This window comes from Garra rufa, unplaced genomic scaffold (genome assembly GCF_049309525.1).
Source record: "Garra rufa unplaced genomic scaffold, GarRuf1.0 hap1_unplaced_002, whole genome shotgun sequence".
NCBI lineage: Eukaryota > Metazoa > Chordata > Actinopteri > Cypriniformes > Cyprinidae > Garra > Garra rufa.
The window spans coordinates 6,609,077-6,617,792 of NW_027394277.1; the positions used below are offsets into that span (position 1 = coordinate 6,609,077).

Sequence of the window (8,716 nt, forward strand, 5' to 3'; positions counted from 1 at the left end):
GAGCTCTGAAACAAAGGACAGTCTTTATGTTTTGCATTTGAACAGGTTATTAGCATCATAGTACGATGACAAATTTTGGTTGTGTTTGTGATAACGATACTAAACTAAATCTGACAGGGTTTCTGCTGGTATCATCAAATCTAATGTAATGCTTTTTATAATGCATTTAATTTTTTTACAGCCACGCACGACCCATATATAAATATGTAACCTAAATAGGTAACACTTTACAATAAGGTTCATTAGTTAAACATTAGTTAATGTATTAACTAACATGAACTAACCATGAGCAATACATTAGTTACTGTATTTACTAATCTTCATTAACGTTAGTTAACGGAAATACAGTTGTTCATTGTTTGTTCATGTTAGTTCACGCTGCATTAACTAATGTTAACAAGATTTTAATAATGTATTAGTAAATGTTGAAATTAACATTAACAAAGATTAATAAATGCTGTATAAGTGCAGTTCATTATTAGTTCATGTTAACTAATGTGGTTAACTAATGTTAACTAATGAACCTTATTGTAAAGTGTTACCAATATATAATAAAAAGGTGATTCTTAACTTATAGGTACTTTTTTTGTTCTTTGGTCATTTTTTTTTTTTTGACAAATTCCTCTTCCTTTGTTAAGCTAAAATTAAAACCACCTTAACATTTTTTGCATACTTTATTATTATGATTTTTCCATACTTTTCAACCTCCTTTTAGGTCTCCTTGTTGCACACCCAGACTTTTAAACTTCAACAATGAAAATACAGTTTATAAATATTACTTATCTGGTAACTATTAATTTCCAGTCATTTCCACCACAATACTGTGTGTTTCTATGAAAATGTTGAGTGGCATCAGAGCACATGTTGGACACGGAGAAATTTAAATTTTCAGCAACAACAAATTAAGAAACATCAAAGTAAATATTGCTTGATCAGTTAATATATTTATTATGTGTAATTTCCACCACATGCTGTTCCTTCAAAGGTGCTATTAAAAAGCAAAAAATGTTAGGTAAATAAGAGTATTTTAAATACATGAAATGCTAAGTATTAATTCAAAGCCAATCAGTGAAGCTATCTTCCATTTTTTCCACAAATAATCTACAGAAATGTCATTTCCACCACACTGTCCTTTGTGGTGCAAATGACATTCATGGTTACAAAGTACAATTAATATGGATTAGATCGACAGTAGATTTGCAGGACTGCAAATGTTTCAGTCCAGTCATGTTCCAGCATTGGTATGAAGCTTCCCTACAATTATGTTAATTTCATGTCATTTCCATTTCATTTCCACCAACACACACATTTTTTTTATATTTATAAAGGTCTCATCACTCATTAAACATTCATCCACAATTTATGAGATCATGCTCTACTTAATATAAAAATTCAATATTCCTTATCTAATAAGATCTTACCCAAACCAATGTTTAGTTTCAGAGTGTGACAGGTGTACAGTTCATGATTTGGACCTTAGGGCAGTTAATTTGTCTCGTTGACAACTGTATACATATTTTACAATCTGAAAAAAATGGTTAAACTAGTTACAAAAATGATCTTAAGACAATTCCTGAGTGACATAAGTTATTCTATTTTTAAACAACAGCTGTATATTGTGATGTGGTGGAAATTACAGTTGTTCATTGCAAAAAAATAGTAAAATATAAACAATTTCTCTTGTAATCTAAGTTTCAGACCTTAAAACTTGACTAACTATTTGGGTCTGTGTAATGTGACTTTCGCAAATATTTATGTTCCTCAGCTTAGTTGAAGAAACGTGCATAAATATATAAATGGTCAAAGGTTTTTAATGTTTAAAAACAATTCTGTTCTGCTCACCAAGGCTAAAAAAAAAAAAAATTCTATGCTAGTATCTGTTAAAATGTAGTTCATTGTTGTGATAAAAGCTGAATATTGAGCATCATTACTCCAGTCTTCAGTGTTACATGATCCTACAGAAATCATTCTAATATACTGATTTGCTGCTCTGTTATGATTATTGGTGCTCAAACATTATCCAAGGTTCTTCTTATTAATATTGAACACATTTTTTCCCTTTAATTTTCAATTTTTTTAAATTATTTGATGAATAGAAAGTTAAAAAATAACAGCATTCATTTGAAATAAAATATTTTTTAACATAAAAAATGTCTTTTCACTTTTGATCAAGTTAATTTTTCCTTGGGAAATATTATATATTACTTTCTATTAATCAAATAATTCTGAAAAATAAAATGTATCATGATTTCAACAAAATTGTGAAGCAAAAACATATGTGTGTGTATATATTGATCATTAGAAATGTTGCAAATCAGCATTTTAGTGTGACTTTACTAAGGATTGGCATTATGAAGCTATAATTCAAATTGAATCACATAATACAATCACATATAATATGTGACCCTGGACCACAAAACCAGTCATAAGGTTAAATTTGACAAAACTGAGATTTATACATCATATGAAAGCTCAATAAATAAGCTTTCTATTGATGTATGGTTTGTTAGGATCGGACAATATTTGACTGAGATACATCTATTTGAAATCAGAAATCTGAGGATGCAAAAAAATCAAAAAGACTGAGAAAATCACCTTTAAAGTTGTCCAAATTAGGTTCTTAACAATGCATATTACAAATCAAAATTACATTTTGATATGTTTACAGAAGGAATTTTACAAAAAATCTTCATGGAACATGAACTTTACTTAATTTCTTAATGATTTTTGGCATAAAAGAAAAATCTAAAATTTTGACCCATACAATGTATTTTTGGCTATTGCTACAAATATACCCCAGCGACTTAAGACTGGTTTTGTGGTCCAGGGTCACATATAAGTTATATTTTAAAATGCATTCACCTAAAAAGTATCATAAATTTAAATATTATATTATACTATACTATATATATTACATATTATATAATATAGACTATTCAAAAACATTAAACAATCTTAATGATCCCAAACTTTGACCGGTTATATGTTTTATATTAAGTGCCATTGATTTTGACAATGCAATGATGATAGTCTTGGATATGTGAGAAAATCTATATAATTTAAACTGCATCACTTCTAACCTTACTTAAATCAGCATATTCATGATATCTTCCCCCTTAAATTGTTTTCTGCTGATTCATTCAAGAATCAATCAAGTGTCTGTCTTTATGAATGTATCAATGATTCATCGACTCAAAAATGATTTAACTAAAAAAAAAAACGCTGATTTATTCCGTAACAAAACACTAATTGTTACTTGTTTATTGAATGACAAATCTGCAATCGTGGTAATGTTCTGAAAACAGCACTCTCTTTTGTTCCGCTCACGTTGCTTAACTAGGCTACATCGTATGTAATTTTCTTGACTTTCATACTTTTAATGCCCCGCGGAAACCCTGTCTGATCATCAGCCCTACACTAAAATGGAAACATACCTGGAGTTGACTCAGGCCTCTCTGCTGAGGTCTCCTTCACTAGGAACATCAGTTCTGCTGGAAGAGCCACAGGTGTCTTATTATATTTATGTAACCAAAATTAACTCAACATTTGATTACATAATCTAGATTACAGTGTTTTTACCATCAGCTGGTGATGCCTTCAATCCAGCACTTGTATCAGGAGTTGGTTTGGATAGTGCAGCAGATGGAACTATAACATACAAAACCATCAGTCATTTCAGAGTTTACAATATATGCTAGTAATAGTATAGTGTTGGTGTTAGTAGGAACTAAAACAGCCATATGTTTCCTTCTCCTGCCTGTCATAGATTTAAAATGCTTACATTTACACACTGTGTACCTTGAGACCATCTTACAGTTTTTTTTCAGTCGCTAACAAGCGTTTGTCCAAACAGTTGTCACATTTTCAAAACTCTAAACACAATTAGCACAGCATCGGTCTTTTGTGGCCATACCATTCACACATTCCATGTCATTTTCACCCAATATGGAGTCAGTGAACACATTTCCACAGTGCTTACATTTTCTTAACAGACAAGCTATACCTACCAACAAAATTATGGATTGTTTTTGTAGTATTTACGAATGTTAACACAACATCCCACAAAAGCAAAAACAATGTTCTAAACCTTAGATACAGTATAAAAACCTGTATCCTGTAAAAAAGTATGAATTACAGTTTTTCAATCGCTAACAAACGCTTACCCATACTTCAGATACTTTTTTCTAAACTCTTAACACAGACTCACATCTACAAAACATAATTAGCCAAAGGGATAATTTTCGTCTCAAAAATACATGCTCCTCTCACTGCATCTCTCACTGCGTCTCTCACTGCATCTGCTCCTCTCACTACATCTCTCACTGCATCTGCTCTTCTCACTGCATCTCTCTCTGCATCTGCTCTTCTCACTGCATCTCTCACTGCATCTCTCACTGCATCTGCTCTTCTCACTGCATCTCTCACTGCATCTGCTCCTCTCACTGCATCTCTCACTGCATCTGCTCTTCTCACTGCATCTCTCACTGCATCTGCTCCTCTCACTGCATCTGCTCCTCTCACTGCATCTCTCACTGCATCTCTCACTGCATCTGCTCCTCTCACTACATCTCTCACTGCATCTGCTCCTCTCACTGCATCTCTCACTACATCTCTTATGGTAATGAGCTATGACGCGGCTCGGCGGCAACCAATCGGAATGTAGAAGTTCACCGCTGAGAGGTTTCCAAAGAACGCAGTCCTGTAAACTTGGTTCCGGCCACATTAGTTCCCAAGGAAAATGGAGAAGTTAATTATCACTGTGGCGGGTTTCCCCATAATCTAGGACGTGTCCCTATTTTTAAGTTTGCACTTAACCATGAACACAAAACCCAAGTGAACTGGAATTTACCATTCATTCTCAATTCAATTCATGAATGGCCCCAATCCTGTTTGGAAACATGTGGCCTAACCCTGAAGATCACAGAGATTGGATACATTACTTCTGTGCTTTTTTTAGTTAGTTTTAGCTATATAAGTAAAACTTAATTAAAGGAGCAATCTGACTCAGTGAACAAGCCTGCATTCAAGTGTTAATACCCAATGAAACATGAATGCAGAACAAAAATGCATACTGACCCTCATTGTAGTTGGTATCAATTCATCATGGCACGAATTCATAGTCCTTAGGACAGTTAGTATAATGCACATTCTCCCTGGGAAGAACAGCACTTTTTTCTGCATCTTGATCTACCATGAAAGAAAAACTGAATTTTAGGTTTATTTGTCAAAACCAATCAAACTCTTTGCACTGTTATGTTATAACATATATGCCCTTTACGTTGCGCAAGGCATATATATATGCACACACATACGGTCTGAGATAAAGTTATCAAATCAACTGTAAACATCTATAAATATTATTCCCTGTCATGCACAAGACTAGTTTTCTTTTTCAGAATATTCCTTTTATTATTAGTAGTGTATATAAAAATAATTAAGGAATATTCTGTCTTGTGCATGACAGGGAATACTATTTAGATATTTTTACAGATGGTTTGATAGCTTTATCTCAAAAGGTTATGTTGTTTAATGGATGTGTATTATTTCACACATTGAAAGTTGTAAAATTATTATAAAGCCCATACATTTGTTTCTAAAATTAGGCTATTAAGGCTTGTGCAACGTAAAGGACATATATTAAAGTCTACCTTATCTAATTTGCACAAAGAATTTACAGCAGTAAGCTACCTTGGACAGTGCAATGTGTATCTGCGAGTTATCAACACATTACTACTGAAATCTATGCCATACATAGCTTATTTAACATCACCAAATGAAAACCACATAAACGTAAAAAAAAAACATATTCATTCATCATTTAGCTCATATTTACCACAAGCCAAATGAGTGATGTCATGGTAACTAAACGGATAGTTTAACCGAATGACATAAAAACTGTACACATGAACATATAAAACGATCATGTTCATTCATAACTTTGCGCGCAAATCAACCTTTGATGATATAATAGTAAACAAAAGCAGACAGCGTAAAGTTTAATGACGACCAACGGAGCGAAGCGGGCGTTTTCGCTCAACAACTAATTGGATATCATTATTAACAGCACCCAAAACGTAACCTATAAGGTAATATATATAAATACAGTAACTTACCTTTGATAGATGTGCTGAATAAAATGAACGAGGCAGATCTTCACTGAATGTATTTCACGCTCCGAGTCAGTATGAAAATGGCGACTTCAAACTTCCCGGGGAGACGAAACACGGAAGAGCGCCACTAGAGCGTTAGTGGACAAAAGAATATTGCATCCGTAGTGGTTTAGCACTACCATTGAGAATGAATGGGAAACGGTTTAGGGCGGTTTAGCTAAACTATCGAGATAGACCGCATGAGGGACCTCGTGCTTCCGCCCGACTTGTTGGTTTTCGACGTGACAGAAGCCAGTATTGCTGTCTGCATGTTCTCATGCTATTAGCAGGCCAACACTAGGTCAGCTCTTCCCTGATGGTCTAGTGGTTAGGATTCGGCGCTCTCACCGCTGCGGCCTGGGTTCGATTCCCGGTCAGGGAACGCTCTTTTGCCCCCTTCCCCCCCAACGGTGGACTGTGAAATCAAGCTCTGCTGGCCGCTTTCAGAAGGCCGGCCCCCCAAAAAAGGTGGGCACATGAAAAACGACCTCCTTCGAGCCGGAGTCGAACCAGCGACCTAAGGATTGCCAAGCACTGGCCCACCGCCTGGGGGACCTCGTGCTTGCGCCCGACTTCTTGGTTTTCGACGTGACAGAAGCCTGTATTGCTGTCTGCTTGTTCTCATGCTATTAGCAGGCCAGCATTAGATCAGCTCTTCCCTGGTGGTCTTGTGGTTAGGATTCGGCGCTCTCACCGCCCCGCTTTCATAAAGCCGGCCCCCTCAAAAAAGGTGGGCACATGAAAATCTACCTCCTTCGAGCCGGAGTCGAACCAGCGACCTAAGGATTGCCAATGTTCCACCTACAGTCCTCCGCTCTACCAGCTGAGCTATCGAAGGCACGGATCTGTGGGGTCACAACCTCTGCCTATTAGGTTTCTCCAGCTCGACTGCTGGCCAAAAAACGTCTTTCGACGCAGAAAGACGTGCGCCCCGTTCGAAGAGGGAAGCAAAGAGGAACCCGCCTTCCCATACCGGGAGTCGAACCCGGGCCGCCTGGGCGAAAACCAGGAATCCTGACCGCTAGACCATATGGGAACTGGTCAGTGAAAGCCTTGTCCGGGTAAAAAAAAAGATTCCAAAAATACTCACGCCACGCATTCGAAAAAACAAGCGTGGTCTTGCATTGTAACCGTTATCTCAAGGAAAAACAGCCTATCGCCGATCTGTCAAGGTACAGAAATGAAAATATCATGAGATTAACAATGAAACTGAGATGCGGTTTTAACCGGATATTTCGTGTCCAACTTTTTCTCAAAGCCCGGATGGCACGTAGGAATAGGGCAACAATTCAGCAAGCTGTGACATCAAAACCAAACTGCATTACGCAAAAAGCGGTGCTCGAGCAAGCCAGGAGTCGAACATAGAATCTTCTGATCTGTAGTCAGACGTGTTATCCATTGCACCACTGGCGCACCACCTAGGGTACCTCGTGCTTGCGCCCGACTTGTTGGTTTTCGACGTGACAGAAGCCTGTATGGCTGGCTGCTTTTTCTCATGCTATTAGCAGGCCAGCAGCAGATCAGCTCTTCCCTGGTGGTCTAGTGGTTAGGATTCGGTGCTCTCGCGGCCTGGGTTCGATTCCCGGTCAGGGAACGCTCTTTGGCCCCCCACCCCCCCAACGGCGGACTGTGAAATCAAGCTCTGCTGGCCGCTTTCAGAAGGCCGGCCCGCCCAAAAAAGGTGGGCACATGAAAAACGACCTCCTTCGAGCCGGAGTCGAACCAGCGACCTAAGGATTGTGTGGTCTTGCATTGTAACCGTTATCTCAAGGAAAAACAGCCTATCGCCTGTCTGTCAAGGTACAGAAATGAAAAAATTATGAGATTAGTAATGAAACTGAGACGCGGTTATAACCGGATAAGTTGCTGATTTTTGGCTAGTTTGGATTTCATTTCGTGTCCAACTTTTTCTCAAAGCCTGGGTGGCACGTAGGAATAGGGCAACAATTCGGCAAGGCCGTGACATCAAAACCAAACTGCATTACGCAAAAAGCAGAGCACGAACCAGCCAGGAGTCGAACCTATAATCTTCTGATCCGTAGTCAGACGCGTTATCCATTGCGCCACTGGCCCACCGCATGAGGGACCTCGTGCTTCCGCCCGACTTGTTGGTTTTCGACGTGACAGAAGCCTGTATTGCTGTCTGCATGTTCTCATCATATTAGCAAGCCAACACTAGGTCAGCTCTTCCCTGGTGGTCTAGTGGTTAGGATTCGGCGCTCTCACCGCCGCGGCCCGGGTTCGAGTCCCGGTCAGGGAACGCTCTTTTGCCCCCCTCCCCCCAACGGTGGACTGTGAAATCAAGCTCTGCTGGCTGCTTTCAGAAGGCCGGCCCCCCAAAAAAGGTGGGCACATGAAAAACGACCTCCTTCGAGCCGGAGTCGAACCAGCGACCTAAGGATTGCCAACCACTGGCCCACCACCTGGGGGACCTCGTGCTTGCACCCGACTTCTTGGTTTTTTCGACGTGACAGAAGCCTGTATTGCTGTCTGCTTGTTCTCATGCTATTAGCAGGCCAGCATTAGATCAGCTCTTCCCTGGTGGTCTTGTGTTTAGGATTCGGCGC

The 8,716-nt window shown here is 38.5% G+C and overlaps 5 non-coding genes across 5 annotated transcripts; 2 read left to right on the forward strand and 3 right to left on the reverse strand.

Annotated features, from left to right (window-relative positions):
• The first annotated feature begins 6,459 nt into the window (after window positions 1–6,459).
• trnae-cuc (transfer RNA glutamic acid (anticodon CUC)) lies at window positions 6,460–6,531 on the forward strand. The gene has a single exon. It is a non-coding gene; the product is annotated as a tRNA-Glu (tRNA).
• Window positions 6,532–6,900: 369 nt separating this feature from the next.
• On the reverse strand, window positions 6,901–6,987 carry trnay-gua (transfer RNA tyrosine (anticodon GUA)). Its single transcript is given in 2 exon segments — window positions 6,901–6,936; window positions 6,951–6,987. It is a non-coding gene; the product is annotated as a tRNA-Tyr (tRNA).
• A 126-nt stretch (window positions 6,988–7,113) lies between these two features.
• Window positions 7,114–7,185, reverse strand: trnae-uuc (transfer RNA glutamic acid (anticodon UUC)). The gene has a single exon. It is a non-coding gene; the product is annotated as a tRNA-Glu (tRNA).
• A 964-nt stretch (window positions 7,186–8,149) lies between these two features.
• Window positions 8,150–8,222, reverse strand: trnar-acg (transfer RNA arginine (anticodon ACG)). Its single transcript has one exon. It is a non-coding gene; the product is annotated as a tRNA-Arg (tRNA).
• Window positions 8,223–8,337: 115 nt separating this feature from the next.
• Window positions 8,338–8,409, forward strand: trnae-cuc (transfer RNA glutamic acid (anticodon CUC)). The gene has a single exon. It is a non-coding gene; the product is annotated as a tRNA-Glu (tRNA).
• Window positions 8,410–8,716: the final 307 nt, after the last annotated feature.